The sequence below is a fragment of the Salmo salar genome, chromosome ssa23, assembly GCF_905237065.1.
Source record: "Salmo salar chromosome ssa23, Ssal_v3.1, whole genome shotgun sequence".
In the NCBI taxonomy this organism is placed as follows: domain Eukaryota; kingdom Metazoa; phylum Chordata; class Actinopteri; order Salmoniformes; family Salmonidae; genus Salmo; species Salmo salar.
In genome coordinates this window covers 42,197,711-42,217,487 of record NC_059464.1, presented here as the reverse complement: position 1 = coordinate 42,217,487, position 19,777 = coordinate 42,197,711, and the positions used below count along the sequence as shown (strand labels likewise).

At 45.1% G+C, this 19,777-nt stretch overlaps 1 pseudogene; it reads right to left on the bottom strand.

Moving 5' to 3' along the window:
• Positions 1-2,513: 2,513 nt before the first annotated feature.
• The window catches only part of LOC106584659 (very-long-chain 3-oxoacyl-CoA reductase-A-like), a 38,559-nt pseudogene continuing 21,295 nt past the window's right edge, over positions 2,514-19,777 (bottom strand).

Genomic DNA, 19,777 nt, shown 5'->3' with positions numbered 1-19,777 from the left:
TTCAGCAGCATGTTATTTACCTGGGGTCGTGTTCAGCAGCATGTTATTTACCTGGGGTCGTGTTCAGCGGCATGTTATTTACCTGGGGTCGTGTTCAGCAGCATGTTATTTACCTGGGGTCGTGTTCAGCGGCATGTTATTTACCTGGGGTCGTGTTCAGCGGCATGTTATTTACCTGGGATCGTGTTCAGCAGCATGTTATTTACCTGGGGTCGTGTTCAGCAGCATGTTATTTACCTGGGGTCGTGTTCAGCAGCATGTTATTTACCTGGGGTCGTGTTCAGCAGCATGTTATTTACCTGGGTCGCGTTCAGCAGCATGTTATTTACCTGGGGTCGTGTTCAGCAGGAAAAAAAAAAAGAAAATTAGTCTCTCTTGGACAAGTTCAGGTCTGTCTGTTGCACGTGTTTTTCATGTTTTTTTTTTTACAATTGAACATGACCCTGAATGGAAAAGGCTCAGACATTCCAGTGGACCATTAGATGTACATGTACGTTTAGGTGAGGGGCTAAAGTCATGGCTACTAGGGTTGGGTTGGGGCTTAACCTATAACTACATTGTTTTGAATGAATATGATTTAATTTTCTCTATAGAGCTTTGAAATAAGTAACGAAAAGCACTATAAGTCTATTATTGTTATTATTATTGTTCCCTCAGGAAACAGCCTTTATGACATCACATGCTATATGTTCTATTTAGAGAACTCAAATTGCCATGGTAGTCTGTCTCCATGTCATGACCCCTCTGTGACATCACCCACTGTTAGCAGTAGGCCTATGTTAACAGATATTTGTATCTCCTATTTAACCAATGGCATTATCATTCCAACATACTATAAGACACAGTTTAGTACAAATGTAGGCTACAATACATAGGCTATATATTATTGATCCTCACCCTGCCAACCAATCCTGCTTCTTCAAACTAAATGAGCTTTTAACAATTTTAGTAGCGTGCCTAACATACTTGGAAAACCTACTTTTGAAATGTCTTCCAGCCCAGCGGCTGCTTTGAACTTGAAAAAAAAATCTAAATGCAACATTTAAAGTGTTGGTCCCATGTTTCATGAGCTGAAATAAAAGATCCCAGAAATATTCCATATGAACAAAAAGCATCTCTCAGATTTTGTGCACAAATTTGTTTAGATCCCTATTAGTGAGCATTTCTCCTTTGCCAAGATAATCCATCCACCTGACAGGTGTGGCATATCCAGAAGCTGATTAAACAGCATGATCGTTACACAGGTGCACCTTGTGCTGGGGACAATAAAAGGCCACTAAAATGTTCAGTTTTGTCACACAACACAATGCCACAGATGTCTTAAGTTGAGGGAGTGCTCAATTGGCATGCTGACTGCAAGAATGTCTGCCAGAGAATTGAATGTCCATTTCTCTACCATACGCCGCCTTCAACATCGTTTTAGAGAATTTGGCAGTACGTCCAACCGGCCTCACAACCGCAGACCACGTGTATGGCGTCGTGTGGGTGTGCGGTTTGCTGATATCAACGTTGTGAACAGAGTGCCCCATGGTGGCGGTGGGGTTATGGTACGGACAGGCATAAGCTACCGACAACGAACACAATTGCATTTCATCAATGGCAATTTCAATGCACAAAAATACGAGATCCTGAGGCCAATTTTTTTTTTTGGGGGGGGGGGGATATCTGTGACCAACAGATACATATCTGTATTACCAGTCGTGTGAAATCCATAGATTTGAGAAATTCATTTGGCCCTATTGACAGATTTCCGCATAAGAAATCTTTGAAATTGTTGCATGTTGCATTAATATTTTTGTTCAGTAGAATAAGTGGAAAGCCATGTGGATGCTTTGAAATGTCTTCTGGTTAGACCTTCCAAACCAAATCCTTCAACCCAGTAAGATCTAGGTATTCCTCACACAACGAAACATTACCTCATAATGTTAGTGGCAGGTGTTTCATTCAATGTGTCCCATCTTTAACATTAAAAAGTTCAAACTCAGTTTTATCCAATTATTTTCATTTCCGTGTAAAGGTCTCAAATGAAACACAGTAAGAAGCAATAAAGTAAACTATTTAAATATTCAGAGAAGTAGCCACTTATCATTCGTCTTGACAGTCTCTGGTCATTCCGCATGCAGACAGATGTTGCTTGCTGTTCTTGGAACTCTATGACAATGGTGGATTCCCTGTTGTGATATCATAAAGTGACATAAAAGAGATAGTATTGGCCCCAAAATCTTAGTAAAGATGGAGGCTGGGAACACATTTGCTGTGCCCCCAAACGGTACACTGTTTCCTACAGTACACTACTTTTGAGTAGTGCACTAGGGGAACAGGGTGCCATTTGGGATGAATCTTACCACAAAGGAACACCGGAGAAAACATACCCCAAATACCAGTACAATGTTTTATAAAAAAAAATTGTGGGTTTTTACACATGAGCAATAAAAACTTACCATTTGAATCCCTTTTAAACAGCATAGTACATGTTCATTAATAATATCCAGAAATCATACAAAAAGTCAGAGCACATTGCACAGTATTTTTTAAAGTTGTAAAATCATTTTTAAAAAATCGGATTATTCTACAGGTGCAAAGCAGCAGGAGTTCATTGCAATTCATTGGTCAACATCCCTGATAATATAAAAACAACTGGTGGAGTTTCACACTGTGAAAACTCTTCGAAAACGGCACCACGGTTCAAGTCTGAACATTGGTCAGAACAAGGCATACAGAGATTCAAGGCCCTCACAGACCAACACAGTCAGAAATAGTTGTGCTTGTTGTACAACGAGGCAATCTTGCACAATATATTACATACAATCTTTGGTATCTGCAATACAGTATATGAGCTGTAAGCCAACAGTTTAGTACAAATGTTGTTTTAGCTGAGTTTTTTTGTGTGTATTTCAGTTTTTGTGGATTTGTTTTGTTTCAGTTGTCCAAGCGTGTACTGTCAGCGTGTACTGTCAGCTTTTCAACTATTATTGTCACTCGTTCAGAGCTCCATACAAGGACTTCAATGTGCCAGAGTCCCTCTTGTTGGACCAAAACCAACATGAACTGGATGACAAAGAGAAAAGAATGTACTTTTTTTTTTCTCTCCATCAAATCCATAAAACAACCTTACAAGACTGCGATTGGACAACTGAAACAAAACAAATCCACAAAAACTGAAATACACACAAAAAACTCAGCTAAACTCAGCTAAAGTCAAGACAAGCTGAGGCTGGAGAGAGCTCCTTACATGGGCTAGGTCTGAAAAGCGTACAAGCCATCAACTCTGACTATTCGGGTCCTTGATTCCTCCCTCTCGAAGCTCATTGGAAGCGGTGCGAGGGGTGGGACCTTCGAGCCTGTCCTCCAATGTGCTTACAGAGGTCGGTAAGGAAATTAGGAATCAAGGACAGGAGGAATTAAGATTTGATCACTTGTACACTTTTCAGCCACAGCGTGTAAACTACACTTTGTAAAGTGCCTGAAGATATAGCTTGCTTTTACGTACATAAAATATATTTTAGATTCTTATCACCAATTATTTTTGTTACTTAGAAAAATAATAACTATTCCCTGTGCTGAGAACAAAGACCTTTTCATGTATTTTGTTCCAGCCACTTTGGCTAGTTACTTCATTCAGAGAGACATGCAACAGTTACATCAATATGGACTCAGAGACACACAAAAATATTAAAACACAGTCAAGTGAAAATTCAACACCATTATCTAATGCAGCATTGCCCAACCCTCTCATCAGGCTTCCCCAGACATTTCACATTGTTTTAACCCTAAACTGGCACACCTGACACCATTAGTCCACTAATCATCATTTGGCTAATGGAATCAGGTGGGCCAGTTTATTGCTAAAATGAAAAAATGTGAAACTTCTGGGGGGTGCCGAGGAGAGGGTTGAGGAACCCTGATCAAAACGGACATAGTCCAGGGTAGTCAGAGTAGTTGAATGGTAGTTCTATGGTCAGCTTCTAGTCTCCATTCATTGCTATGGAGTTCCGTTTATTCGCTCTTCAGCCTGTCACTCTTCCCGTTACTCTGGTTGGCCAGTTCCCTCAGCTTCCTCCTCTTCAGGTATCCAGTGCGCTGGGCTCGGTTCATCCTGGCCCCGAAGTAGATGACCAAGTTAATAGGCACCAGGACAGTGGTCAGCCAGCCCTGAAGACAACAGAGGACCAGGTTAAAATGGGCACCAGGACAGTGGTCAGCCAGCCCTGAAGACCAGGTTAATAGCCACCAGGACAGTGGTCAGCCAGCCCTGAAGACCAGGTTAAATGGGCACCAGGGTAGTGGTCAGCCAGCCCTGAAGACCAGGTTAAACAGCCACCAGGGTAGTGGTCAGCCAGCCCTGAAGACCAGGTTAAACAGCCACCAGGGTAGTGGTCAGCCAGCCCTGAAGACCAGGTTAAATAGCCACCAGGGTAGTGGTCAGCCAGCCCAGTGGCAAGAGGTTAGTTAGCACTCAGTGTGGACATACTATACAAAACATTAAGAACACCTGCTCTTTCCATGACAGACTGGCCAGGTGAATCCGGATGAAAGTTATGCTCCCTTATTGATGTCACCTCTTAAATCTTCAAAAATCAGTGTAGATGAAGGGGAGGAGACAGGTTAACTTTTTAGTGACGGGGGCAGTATTCGGAAATTCAGATGAATACGTGCCCAAATGAAACTGCCTGCTACTCGGGCCCAGAAGGTAGGATATGCATAGAAAACACTGAAGTTTCTAAAACTGTTTGAATGATGTCTGAGTATAACAGAACTCATATGTCAGGCAAAAACCTGAGAAAAAAATCCAACCAGGAAGTGGTTTGTAGTTTTTCCAACTGATTGCCTTTCCAAACTAGTGTCTGTGGGGTCATTTTGCACTTCCTAAGGCTTCCACTAGATGTCAACAGTCTTTAGAACCTTGTTTCATGCTTCTACTGTTACTGGGGAGAGAATAAGAGCAGTCTCAAGCCTGGGACCAGTGAGTTGTTTACCTCGCAGGCACACAAGCGCGCCGTTCCTTCTTTTTCCCCTCTGTAATGAATACGCTATTGTCCGGTTGGAATATTATTGAATATTTATGTTAAAAAGACCCTAAGGATTGATTGTAAATATCATTTGACATGTTTCTACAAACGGTAATGGAACTATTTGACTTTGTCTCTGGTTTTGCGCTCGCACATTATGCCTTTGGATTAGTGATCTGAACGCGCGAACAAAACGGAGGTATTTGGACATAAATATGGAGTTTATCGAACAAAACAAACATTTCTTGTGGAAGTGGGAGTCCTGGGAGTGCATTCCGACGAAGATCAGCAAAGGTAAGTGAAGATTTATAATACTATTTCTGAGTTTAGTTGACTCCAGAACTTGGCGGATAACTGTATAGCTTGCTTTGATGGCTGAGCTCTGTAGTCAGAATATTGAACAATGTGCTTTCACCGTAAAGCTATTTTGAAATCTGACACAGCGGTTGCATTAAGGAGAAGTGGATCTATAATTCTTTCAATAACTGTTGTAGATTTAATCAACGTTTATGATGAGTATTTTTGTAAATTGATGTGCTCATTCACCGGAAGCTTTGGGAGGCAAAACATTTCTGAACATCACGCGCCAATGTAAAATGGGGTTTATGGATATAAATATGAACTTTATCGAACAAAACATACATGTATTGTGTAACATTGAGTCCTGGGAGTGTCATCTGATGAAGATCAATGGTTAGTGATTCATTTTAGCTGTATTTCTGGTTTTTGTGACGCCTCTCCTTGCTTGGAAAATGGCTGTGTGGTTTTTCTTGTTTAGGCGCTGTCCTACCAATCTAATGTTATGCTTTCGCCGTAAAGCCTTTTTGAAATCGGACAATGTGGTTGGATTAATGAGAGGATTATCTTTAAAATGGGATATAATAGTTGTATGTTTGAGAAATTTGAATTATGAGATTTTTGTTGTTTTGAATTTGCCGTCCTGCTATTTCACTGGCTGTTGGCGGGGTGTCCCGCGGGTGGGACGCTAGCGTCCCACATGTCCAAGAGAGGTTAAAGAAGGATTGTTAAGCCTTGAGACATGGATTGTGTATGTGTGCCATTCAGAGGGTGAATAGGCAAGACAAAACATTTAAGTGTCGGGGTATGATAGGTAACAGGCGCACCGGTTTGAGTCCAGAACTGCAACGCTGCTGGGTTTTTCACGCTCAACAGTTTCCCCGTGTGTATCAAGAATGGTCCACCACCCAAGATCATTCAGCCAACTGTGGGAAGTAGTGGAGTCAACATGGACCAGCATCCCTGTGGAACGCTTTAGACACCTTGTAGAGTCCATGAGCCCCAATGAATTGAGGCTGTTCTGAGGACAAAAGGTGGAGGGGGTGCAACTCAATATTAGGTGTTGCTTAATGTTTAGTACACTCAGTGTACACAGTGCAGTTGGAAAGTATTCAGACCCCTTGACTTTTTCCACAGTTGCGTTACAGCCTTATTCTAAAATGGATTAAATAGTTTCCCCCCGCAATGTCAAAGCTAAAAACAGGTTAGACAATTCTGCAAATGTATTAAAAAAAAGAAATATTACATTTACTTAAGTATTCAGACCCTTTACTCAGTACTTTAAAGCACCTTTGGCAGCGATTACAGCCTTGAGTCTTCTTGGGTATAACGCTACAAGCTTGGCACACTTGTATTTGGGGGGTTTCTCCCATTCTGCTCTGCAGATCATCAAGATCTGTCAGGTTGGATGGGGCGTGTCACTGCACAGCTATTTTCAGGCCTCTCCAGAGATGTTTGATCGGGTTCAAGTCCGGGACGTTCAGAGACTTGTCCCGAAGCCACTCCTGCGTTGTCTTGGCTGTGTGCCATTGTCTTGTTGGAAGGTGACCCTTCATCCCAGTCTGAGCGCTCTAGAGCAGCAAGGATCTCTGTACTTTTCTCCATACATCTTTGCCTTAATCCTGACTAGTCGCCCAGTCCCTGCCGCTGAAAAACATCTCCACAGCATGATGCTGCCACCACCATGCTTCACCGTAGGGATGGTGCCTGGTTTCCTCCAGACTTGATGCTTGGCATTCAGGTCAGAGAGTTCAATCTTGGTTTCATCAGATAATCTTGTTTATCATGGTCAGAGTCCTTTAGGTGCCTTTTAGCAAACTCCAAGCGGGCTGTCATGTGCCTTTTACTGAAGTGTGGCTTCTGTCTGGCCACTCTACGACAAAGGTCTGATTGGTGAAGTGCTGCAGAGATGGTTGTCCTTCTGAAAGTTTCTCCCTTCTCCACAGAGGAACTCTGGAGCTCTGTCAGAGTGACCATTGGGTTCTTGGTCACCTCCCTGACCAAGCCCCTTCTCCCCCAATTGCTCAGTTTGGCTGAGCGGCCAGCTCTAGGAAGAGTCTTGGTGGTTCCAAACTTCTTCCATTTAAGAATGATGGAGGCCACTGTGTTCTTGAGGACCTTCAATGCTGCAGACATATTTTGGTACGCTTGCCCAGATCTGTGCCTCGAAACAATCCTGTCTCGGAGCTCTACAGACAATTTGTTCGACCTCATGGCTTGGTTTTTGCTCTGACATGCACTGTCAACTGTGGGACTTTATATAGATGGGTGTGTGCCTTTTCAAATCAAGTCCAATCAATTGAATTTACCACAGGTGGACTCCAATGAAGTTGTAGAAACATCAAGGATGATCAATGGAAACAGGATGCACCTGAGCTCAATTTAAAGTCTCATAGCAAAGGGGCTGAATACTTATGTAAATAAGGTAGGGGTTTATTTTTTATAAATTTACAAAAGAAATTAACACGTGTTTTCACTTTGTCATTATGGGGTTATTGTGTGTAGATTGATGAGAATAAAACATTTAAATACATTTTAGAATAAGACTACAACTTAACAAAATGTGGAAAAAGTCAAGGGGTCTGAATACTTTACGAATGCACTGTACACAGAGGATGCATTCACTATTCAGTGACGTGAAACAGAATGCTTCTACATGACAAACAGATCATATCAGCTCAGAATGTTCTGCACCAAACAGAAGAAAACGTACTGAAAACGGGGAAGGACTACCTCGACTTGTCCAACAAGAAACGTAAAAAAAAAAAAAGATTCCAAAGTTTTTCTTTAATTTAAAAAGTTAAGGGGGATGAGCGGGTCGGTCCGTACCATGACAGCGTGGGGGAAGTAGCCGTTGGTCTGGCCCTGCAGTCCGATGGTGGTCAGCTCAGCGGCCACATAGCGCTCGGGGGTGGGCTTGTCCAGGGTGGGCTTCTTGATACGGGTCATCTTGGTGGCCACAAAGAAGGGCAGCACACTCTAGAAAACAAAAGATGCGAGAGAGAGGGAAAGTTTAGCTGATAATTAAACAATGTACATACAGCAACAGTATCCACATCAAAGAGACGACTTGAAGCCTGTTGGAGTTAGTGTTTCCCAATCTGGGACCTGGGGACCCAAAAGGGGTTCACATTTAGAATAGTTGAATCAAGTGAATGAGTGCTATGGCAAAAACAAAACAAACGTTGGGTCCTCAGGACCAGGATTGGGAAACATTGAGTTTTGTGGAACTGCAGGGCTGTACGGTGTAGCCATAGCTAGCTTTGTGGGACTGTACAGTGTAGCCATAGCTAGCTTTGTGGGACTGTACGGTGTAGCCATAGCGAACTTTGTGGAACTGTACGGTGTAGCCATAGCGAACTTTGTGGAACTGTACGGTGTAGCCATAGCTAGCTTTGTGGAACTGTACGGTGTAGCCATAGCGAACTTTGTGGAACTGTACGGTGTAGCCATAGCTAGCTTTGTGGGACTGTACGGTGTAGCCATAGCGAGCTTTGTGGAACTGTACGGTGTAGCCATAGCTAGCTTTGTGGAACTGTACGGTGTAGCCATAGCTAGCTTTGTGGGACTGTACGGTGTAGCCATAGCTGGCTTTGTGGGACTGTACAGTGTAGCCATAGCTGGCTTTGTGGGACTGTACAGTGTAGCCATAGCGAGCTTTGTGGGACTGTACGGTGTAGCCATAGCGAGCTTTGTGGAACTGTACGGTGTAGCCATAGCTAGCTTTGTGGGACTGTACGGTGTAGCCATAGCTAGCTTTGTGGAACTGTACGGTGTAGCCATAGCTAGCTTTGTGGAACTGTACGGTGTAGCCATAGCTAGCTTTGTGGGACTGTACGGTGTAGCCATAGCTAGCTTTGTGGAACTGTACGGTGTAGCCATAGCTAGCTTTGTGGGACTGTACGGTGTAGCCATAGCTAGCTTTGTGGGACTGTACGGTGTAGCCATAGCTAGCTTTGTGGAACTGTACGGTGTAGCCATAGCGAGCTTTGTGGAACTGTACGGTGTAGCCATTCTACCTGCTAGAGAGGCATGTTTGTTCTACATAATACAATTGTACCTGAACGTTGGCCAACGTGGTGTCCTGCTGAAAGTGCCCCAGGTAAACAGGAAGAGAGTTCCTACCTGGACAATGATTCCCTTGGCCTTGTACTCCTCCTGAAGTCCACGAGAGAAGAAGTCCACAAACGCCTAAAGAAACCAAGAGATATCATCATCATCATCATGTACAGACCTTCTATGCCATCAAAAAGAACATGAAACTCAACATCCCAATTAGGATGTGACTAAAAATAATAATACTTCAAATCAGTTAATGAACCGGTCCACTCACCAACCAAGAATTCACAAAATGGGACAAACACCCAATTGAGACTGCATGCAGAATTCTGCAAAAATATACTTTGTGTACAACAGAAAACCCCAAACAATGCATGCAGAGCAGAATTTAGGACGATACCCGCTAGTTATCTACATCCCCCAAAAGAGCTGTTCAATTCTACATCCACCTAAAAGGAAGTGATACCCACACATTCTACCACAAAATCCTCACCTACAGAGAGATGAACCTAGAGAAGAGTCTCCTCAGCCAGCTTGTTCTGGGGCTCTGTTCACACAAACAGACCCCACAGTCCCAGGACAGAAACACATTTAGACCAAACCAAATTTTATGAGAAATCAAAAAGAACTACTTGACACTGGAAAGTATCAACCAAAAAAACCCTGAGCAAATTGAAAAGCTATTGGTCCCTAAACAGAGAGTACAGTGGAACAATACCTGCCCACTGACTAAACCCAAATGAAGAAAATCCTTGACTGTCTACAGACTGAACTTAGCCTCGCTGTCTTCTCGAGAGCCAGGTCTGCCTATGTGTCCACTGCCCACAAAATGAGGTACAAACTGCGCTACACCTCCTAACCTGCCAAATGTATGACCACAATAGGAGACACATGTTTCCCCACAGAGCACACAGACCCATAAAGAATTGGAAAACAAATCAAAACATTGATAAACTCCCATATCTGTTAGGCCAAATACCATAGTGTGACATCACAGTAGTAAGATTTGTGGCCCGTTGCCATGACAAAAGGCTAACCAGAGGAGCACAAACATTGTAAATACAAACTATACCTGTATTTATTTTCCCTTTCATACTTTAACACTGTACATAGTCAATAATATAGCATTTGAAATGTCTATATTCTTTTAAAACTGACTAATGTTTACCGATTGTTTACCATTTGCTTTGTAAACATACATTTCCCCATGCCAATAAATCCCTTTGAATATGAGAGAGCGCCCCCTACTGAACTACAGCTGGAGAACCAAAAGGCTTCGCTATATGTAACAAATCCTACTATGGAACATTTTATAAACACGTGTGTTGTATCCGTCGGACTGCGGGTGGTGCGTGTCTGTATATAGAGGTCTATGAGTGGCCCTTGCCTTGGAAGAGGAGTATACAGTGAGGAGTGGGACAGGATACATGCCACTGGCAGAGGAGATGTTGAGGACCACACCTTTGGACCTGAAACACACAAAACAAAAAAAGGGGATGAGAGGACTTTCCTCTTGTTCTGCTATGGTGCGCTGGAAGGTGCCGTGGTCTGTTTGTCAGAGTACAAGCAGACTAGCTCCACTGTAAACTGCCACACACAGTAATCAAAGTCACTGTGTGGGTTGCCATGGCAGCCGCTTGCTGACGTAGTTTGCGCCCCTGTTGCTGCAGTGATGTAGTGAAAATGGGGTTGGTTGGCCCCTCACCTTTCCATTGGCCCAGAGATCCCATGTGATTCGGCCGAGCCAATCTGAGGGCGCACTTTGTGTGAATTGAAAAGCAGCTGGTCAGAACGGGGAACAAAGAAAGAGGGCTAGAAAGAAGGAGGGGAGGCGCAGCTGGGAGGTGGGGGAGGCGTTACTGGGAGGTGGGGGAGCTGGGAGAAGGGGGAGGCGCAGGCGGCGCAGCTGGGAAGAGGAGGAGCTGTGTATTAGTGTATCCTCTGGATAACACTCTGTTGGTCTCCTGTTCTAAACATATCAAGCCCCGTCTCCTGTTCTAAACATATCAAGCCCCGTCTCCTGTTCTAAACATATCAAGCCCCGTCTCCTGTTCTAAACATATCAAGCCCCGTCTCCTGTTCTAATATAAGCCTCTTGTTCTAAACATATCAAGCCCCGTCTCCTGTTCTAAACATATCAAGCCCCGTCTCCTGTTCTAAACATATCAAGCCCCGTCTCCTGTTCTAAACATATCAAGCCCCGTCTCCTGTTCTAAACATATCAAGCCCCGTCTCCTGTTCTAAACATATCAAGCCCCGTCTTCATATCATGGTCCTAATAGAGCACATTTAGGCTTTTCTGATGTAGGTTCCAGCATTGGAATAGCCTGAGTGCCACAGCCCGTTTCTGCCCTCTTGCCAACTCTTTATGGAATTAGAGTGGCGAGGAGTGGAATGATCGCTCAACAGACTGGTACCCACACTGGCACTAGAAGGGGGTGGGTGAAAAATCAACCACTCAGGTTGACAAAGGATTTTATTTAGGATTTGTAGTTTAACGGTGAAGCACGGCATTGTCACGTGGATGAGCATGGCAAGACTTTGCCTGAGACGTAAAACCCCTTATAAAGAGCTGCCTCAGACTACCTAGTTTGGAACTAAAGCAAATAAAAAGTGGATGTCCGTTCCTTTATGAAATGTGGCAACAGCACTTATAGAAGGAAACCAACTCACCTCTGAACCATTCTGGGTCATCTGAAAAGGGAAAGAACGCTCAACTCCTGAGCAACAGGTCAACGATGTGGCTGCAGCATCTACAGTACAAACTAAATATGACTCGAGGGACACTACTACAGATCACACTTTATGCAAATATTCAATTTCCGGACAAAATTCTAATTTCGATTGGACAAGAAAGTTGTCTCTAAAAACACTGTCATTTAAAATTATACAGGACCAGCGATGAACTTTAGATCCCACTACAGATTTACCCCAGTGGCATTATGGGAGATGTATGGCACACTGGTACATTTCAGCCACATGAGAGGCAGGGCAAGAGGGAAAGAGAGAGAGAGGAAGGAAGGGTAAGAAAGGGTAGTCCATGGGTGAACACTGACAGTTTGGTGTAGTTCACCGATGCTCTGGGAACCTGCAGGTAGCACAGCAGCAACAGTGGAGAAGGAGGAGAGGAAGAGAGAAAGATGGATTCCCATCTACATGCCGTCTGTGCCAATGTGTCGTCAATACGTCGTCTTACCACTGAAAACCATGAACTTTACCTCAGACAGACAACGTGCACACCGTCACTGATAAAAATATACTAGATGATAAATCTATGGTATACATATACACTCATAGAAACGCTCCAGAAACGAGAGAACTCTTACCTGGCAAACAGAGGTCATGTTGACATTGATCATGTTGGTGATGAACTAGAATGAAGAAAAACATTAGTTTAAGTGTAAAAACTCTCCTCTCAAACTTTAATAATTTCAAACCGTTTTACGTCATCCAATTGTGTTTCACGAATTTTGCACAGTGTGATATGTTCCGAATCCAATTTACGCAACATGTTACAAATGTTGTTGTGCAATCCCAGATTGCATCTTTAAATCATTCCAAATGCGAACAGTCTTAGTTTATTTTTCTACAGCTAAAGTAACGCTAGGAACTTTCTGGAACTCAACTGGTTTCAAAAGGTGTCAGTCTCCCTGAAGTAACTGATGGTGAGCCCATGCTTCACACCAAAAAAAATAAAACTCACGTTGTCCAGGTCAGGAATATGCAGGAAGTACTCAGGGTAGGGATAGGAGATTCCAACATTGTTCACTGTTGAATATATATATATTTTTTTATTAAAGCAGACGAGACCATAGTTATTGGCAATAAGTAAATGAAAAACCGTGCTGCTGTTACACTTGAAAGCCACCAGGGGGCAGCAGGACCTTATGAGAGCAAGGTGTTCATAAAAAGGGCACACAACCACACCTTAAACTGGAAGAGCAAGCCAAGCAGCACATGTACTTATGGGCTCTCACACAAAGAACAATGGTCTTGTCTGAAAGAGACACGGTCACACAGCAAGAATGTGGACTGACAGAGAGTGACATGTGAAAACTAATAAACTCTGTAGGTACTTCCTAACGCATATCAGTAGGCGGTTCATTCTGAATGACCACACTGACAATAGAGTAACACTTCTACTGTTTTAGGTTTTTAGGGTCACATAACTCCAGGGTTAGAACCCAGGACTGACTGCATCTTATTTTCTAAGGTGTCAAAGTACATTCCACGGACCAGCGGCATGACCGGACATTCCACGGACCAGCGGCATGACCTGACATTCCACGGACCAGCGGCATGACCTGACATTCCACGGACCAGCGGCATGACCTGACATTCCACGGACCAGCGGCATGACCTGACATTCCACGGACCAGCGACATGACCGGACATTCCACGGACCAGCGACATGACCGGACATTCCACGGACCAGCGACATGACCGGACATTCCACGGACCAGCGGCATGACCGGACATTCCACGGACCAGCGACATGACCGGACATTCCACGGACCAGCGACATGACCGGACATTCCACGGACCAGCGACATGACCTGACATTCCACGGACCAGCGACATGACCTGACATTCCACGGACCAGCGGCATGACCGGACATTCCACGGACCAGCGACATGACCTGACATTCCACGGACCAGCGACATGACCTGACATTCCACGGACCAGCGACATGACCTGACATTCCACGGACCAGCGGCATGACCGGACATTCCACGGACCAGCGACATGACCGGACATTCCACGGACCAGCGACATGACCGGACATTCCACGGACCAGCGGCATGACCGGACATTCCACGGACCAGCGACATGACCTGACATTCCACGGACCAGCGGCATGACCTGACATTCCACGGACCAGCGGCATGACCGGACATTCCACGGACCAGCGACATGACCGGACATTCCACGGACCAGCGACATGTGTTGTTATAAACTAAAGTGTTAACATGCATGCCATCATAGTGTCAGTCTGTGTTGTTGGGAAATGTAAAAATAACACTGACACGTTTACCTCGGTACAACAAACAAAACGTACAATGTCAAAAGTGTGTGTGTGTGAGAGTCGTTTATCTGCGTAGATTACGAGACCGATGTCAGTATGTGGTTTGTGAGGATATTTTGTGAAACAGATGAGAAGGTGGTGGTATACAGAGCGAGGACGACCAGACAAAAGGAACACCTACCCAACACTCCGATCTCCAGGCCCGCCAGTCCAGCCTCGATCTTGGGGTAGATGTCCGACAGACCAAAGTCCACAGCGATGGTCCTGGTCTCCACCTTGTATTGCTCCTCTGTAAACAGGAAGAAAACACAGTTGGGTTAACGGTGGGACATTAATACAACATTCCATTAACGATGAGCGTGAGGAGAGCAGTACATACTCGAGGAGAGATTTACATGGTTGTCTGGCTGTGTTTCAATGCTTTCCTAATCAGTTATAACTTAGGTGCAGACAGGAGGCAGCGAAGCTAACTAAAAACTATTGAGACAGTCATGTGGTTTATCACACTTTCAATGGTCAGTTCCAATGTAATGTAGAGACAACCTGAAAAACACACCCATCACGTGGTCTCCACTTCCTGTGGCCCACACACTCACACCACACACTCACTCACTCACACCACACACACACACACACCACACCACACACTCACACCACACACTCACACCACACATTCATACGTTATCGTCAGCTCATTCACTGACTGCACTAAGCCCATTCCATGTCCCATCCAACAGGTCCCTCTTTCAACAACAAAATATTCCATTAAAAAAATGTAAAATAAAAAATCAGCAGTGTGAAAATACACAACTTTCCCTACTCAAACAGGACTGGGCAATGTATAACAAACAAACCCTTAAACAACCTCCTTTCCCTCTTCTCCTTTAACACGCCGCAATTAGAATGTAGAATAGTCGTTTGTCTATTGTGCGCCCCGGGGAGATATGAGAGAAAGATTCAGGGGGATGTGCCAGTCACAGAGCGGGAGATTCAGGGGGATGTGCCAGTCACAGAGCGGGAGATTCAGGGGGATGTGCCAGTCACAGAGCACAGCCAGGAGTCACCACTGCTGGATAAGGGGTGACATTTTAGTAAAAGTCTTGGAGAGATGCACTACATGGCCAAAAGTGTGCTGCTCGTCGAACATCTCATTCCAAAATCATGGGCATTAATACGAAGTTGGTCCCTCCTTTGCTGCTATAACAGCCTCCACTCTTCTGGGAAGGCTTTCCACTAGATGTTGGAACATTGCTGCGGGGGACTTGCTTCATTCAGCCACATGAGCATTAGTGATGTCGGACACGGATGTTGGGGGTGATTAGGTCTGGCTCGCATTCAGCGTTCCAATTCATCCCAAAGGTGTTCGATGGGGTTCAGGTCAGGGCTCTGTGCAGGCCAGTCAAGTTCTTCCACACCGATCGACAAACCATTTCTGTATGGACCTCACTTTGTGCACAGAGGCATTGTCATGATGATTGTAACAGGAAAGGGCCGTCTAGAATGTCTTTGTATGCTGTAGCGTTAAGACTTCCCTTCACTGGAACTAAGGAGCCTAGCCCGAACCATGAAAAACAGCCCCAGACCATTATTCCTCCTCCACCAAACGTTACAGTTGGCACTATGCAGTCGGGCAGGTAGCGTTCTCCTGGCATCCGCCAAACCCAGATTCACCCGTTGGGAATGCAAGATGGTGAGGCGTGATTCATCACTTCAGAGAACGCGTTTCCACTGCTCACGAGTCCAATGGTGGCGAGCTTTACACCAATTCAGCCGACGCTTGGCATTGCACATGATGATCTTAGGCTTGTGTGTGGCTGCTCAGCCATGGAAACCTATTTGATGAATCACCCGACGAACAATTATTGTGCCGACATTGCTTCCAGAGGCAGTTTGGAACTCGGTAGTGAGTGTTGAAACCGAGACAATTTTTTACGTGCAACAGCACTCGTCGGTGCCGTTCGGTGAGCTTGTTTGGTCTACTACGTCGCAGCTGAGCTGTTGTTGCTCCTAGACATTCCCACTTCACAATAACAGCACTTACAGTTGACAGGGGAAGCTCTAGCAGGGCATCCTATGATGGTGCCATGTTGAAAGTCACTGAGCTCTTCAGTACGGGCCATTCTACTGCCAATGTTTGTCTATGGCGATTGCATGGCTGTGCGCTCGATTCTATACACCTGTCAGCGATGGGTGTGGCTGAAACAGCTGAATCCACTAATTTGAAGGGGTGTCCACATACTTTTGGACATGTAGAGTACAACACAGGCCTGCCTGCACGGACATCTTCATCTTCCCACACACTGTGCCCTCAACCCGACAGCTTTCCATGACGACAGCCATCTGAAGGGCTTCCACAGACGGGAGTGTGTATCCCCATGTCATATACAGTTCCTGTAATGATGTACAGACTAGCTTTTAGTAAAAGCTGGGGAAGCCCCCATCTTACACGTCAGCAGACCTGGTGTACACACACACACACACACACACACACACACACACACACATCTAAAAGGGATGGAATGAGAATATGTACATATAAATATATGGATGTGCAATGACTGAGCAGCATAGGCAAGATGCAGTAGATGGTATAAAATACAGTATATTCACATGAGATGAGTAATGCAAGATATGTAAACATTATTAACGTGATGTTATTAAAGTGACTAGTGATCCACCCATTTGCATTGGGACGACTGCCAGACAGTCAGAAAGAGGTGCACACACACACACACACACACACACCGACTCATACACTTACCAAGCTGCCTGGCGACGTCATCCAGCTTGTCCTGGGAGCGACTGATGAGCATCATGGCGAACCCTTTTCCAGCCAGCTGAGAGGGAGGGGCGAGAAGACGCAGTATACCTGAACACCATCACTCCAGTTACTGAACACCATACTGAACCAGGGAACTCCACTGGTCTTGAATGGGAGACTCAATAGGAATCAAGCTACGCTGTTGCACGGGCCAACTACCACGTCTTGACTGGGAGAGACCTGTTGCATGGGCCAACAACCACGTCTTGACTGGGAGAGACCTGTTGCATGGGCCAACAACCACGTCTTGACTGGGAGAGAGAGAGACCTGTTGCATGGGCCAACAACCACGTCTTGACTGGAGAGACCTGTTGCATGGGCCAACAACCACGTCTTGACTGGAGAGACCTGTTGCATGGGCCAACAACCACGTCTTGACTGGAGAGACCTGTTGCATGGGCCAACAACCACGTCTTGACTGGAGAGACCTGTTGCATGGGCCGACCAACTACCACGTCTTGACTGGGAGAGAGAGACCTGTTGCATGGGCCAACTACCACGTCTTGACTGGGAGAGACCTGTTGCATGGGCCAACAACCACGTCTTGACTGGAGAGACCTGTTGCATGGGCCAACAACCACGTCTTGACTGGGAGAGAGAGAGACCTGTTGCATGGGCCAACAACCACGTCTTGACTGGGAGAGAGAGACCTGTTGCATGGGCCAACAACCACGTCTTGACTGGGAGAGAGAGACCTGTTGCATGGGCCAACAACCACGTCTTGACTGGGAGAGACCTGTTGCATGGGCCAACAACCACGTCTTGACTGGGAGAGACCTGTTGCATGGGCCAACAACCACGTCTTGACTGGGAGAGAGAGACCTGTTGCATGGGCCGACCAACAACCACGTCTTAACTGGGAGAGAGAGACCTGTTGCATGGGCCAACCAACTACCACGTCTTGACTGGGAGAGAGAGAGACCTGTTGCATGGGCCGACCAACTACTACATCTTAACTGGGAGAGAGAGACCTGTTGCATGGGCCGACCAACTACTACGTCTTAACTGGGAGAGAGAGAGAGACCTGTTGCATGGGCCGACCAACTACTACATCTGGGCTTTTACTACTACTCTAAAACACATGGCTCAATGACAAGGGTTCTCCAACTCAACATGGAACTGTGTGTGTGTGTGTGTGTGTGTGTGTGTGTGTGTGTGTGTGTGGAACTGAGTAGTAGCCTGGGAACCACTGCTCTCGTGTGTTTTTCTATGGAGGAAATGAAATAATCGGCCCATGCAGGAAACTCACCTTCTCCGCATAGACTTTCCCGATTCCGTCTGTGGCTCCCGTCACAACTGGAGATAAAAAGGAAAGAGAGAGAAAATAGGGTAAGAGAAGTCAGTACAGAGAGGCTGGTACTGGTTCTCATAACATTTCAGCCTGGTGCCAAATCACTATACACCACACTTCAAACTGTATCGACTGCTAACATATAGTGGGGAATATATAACATAGACCCCCAATATATTGGCTAACATACTGAACAAAAAGAAAATGCCACATGCAACTATTTTACTGAGTTAAAGTTCATATAAGGATATCGGTCAAATGAAATGAATGTTAGTTCCTAATCTATGGATTTCACAAGACTGGGCAGGGGTGCAGCCATGGGTTAGCCTGGGAGGGCATAGGCCCACCCATTGCGAAGCCAGGCCCAACCAGTCAGAGGTTTTCCCCACAAAAGGGCTTTATTACAGACAGAAATACTCCTCAGTTTCATCAGCCGTCCGGGTGGCTGGTCCCAGATGATCCTGCAGGTGAAGAAGCTGGATGTGGAGGTCCTGGGCTGGCATGGTTACACGTGGTCTGCGGTTGTGAGGCTGGTTGGACATACTACCAAATTCTCAAAATGACGTTGGAGGTGGCTTATGGTAGAGAAATTAACATTTAATTCTCTGGCAACTGCTCTGGTGGACATTCCTGCAGTCAGTATATCAATTGCACGCTCCCTCAAAACATCTGTAGCATTGTGTTGTACAACAAAACTGCACATTTTGCACATTTTAGTGGCCTTATTGTCCCCAGCACAAGGTGCACCTGGGTAATGATCATGCTGTATAATCAGCTTCTTGATATTCCACACCTGTCAGGTGGATGGATTATCTTGGCAAAGGAGAAATACTAACAGGGATGTAAGCAAATTTGTGCACAAAATTGAAGAGAAATAAGCTTTTTGTGCGTATGGAAAATGTCAGATCTTGTATTTCAGCTCATGAAACATGTGACCAACACTTTATATTTTTGTTCAGTATACATTAACATGAAGTGTCCTCATGCAATTCCTGTCAAGGCTTTCAAAAGAAACTCATTGCAGAGAAAATTCCTTTTGTCTTAGCTAAATTGTGACGCCATAATTTCTGGTCAGACTGCTTTTCGGATGATCAAAACAGCAACACAGTGGAGCAACAGAGTTTCCATAGTACTGCAGCCTTCACAGGTGACTGGATGATCAAAACAGCAACACAGTGGAGCAACAGAGTTTCCATAGTACTGCAGCCTTCACAGGTGACTGGATGATCAAAACAGCAACACAGTGGAGCAACAGAGTTTCCATAGTACTGCA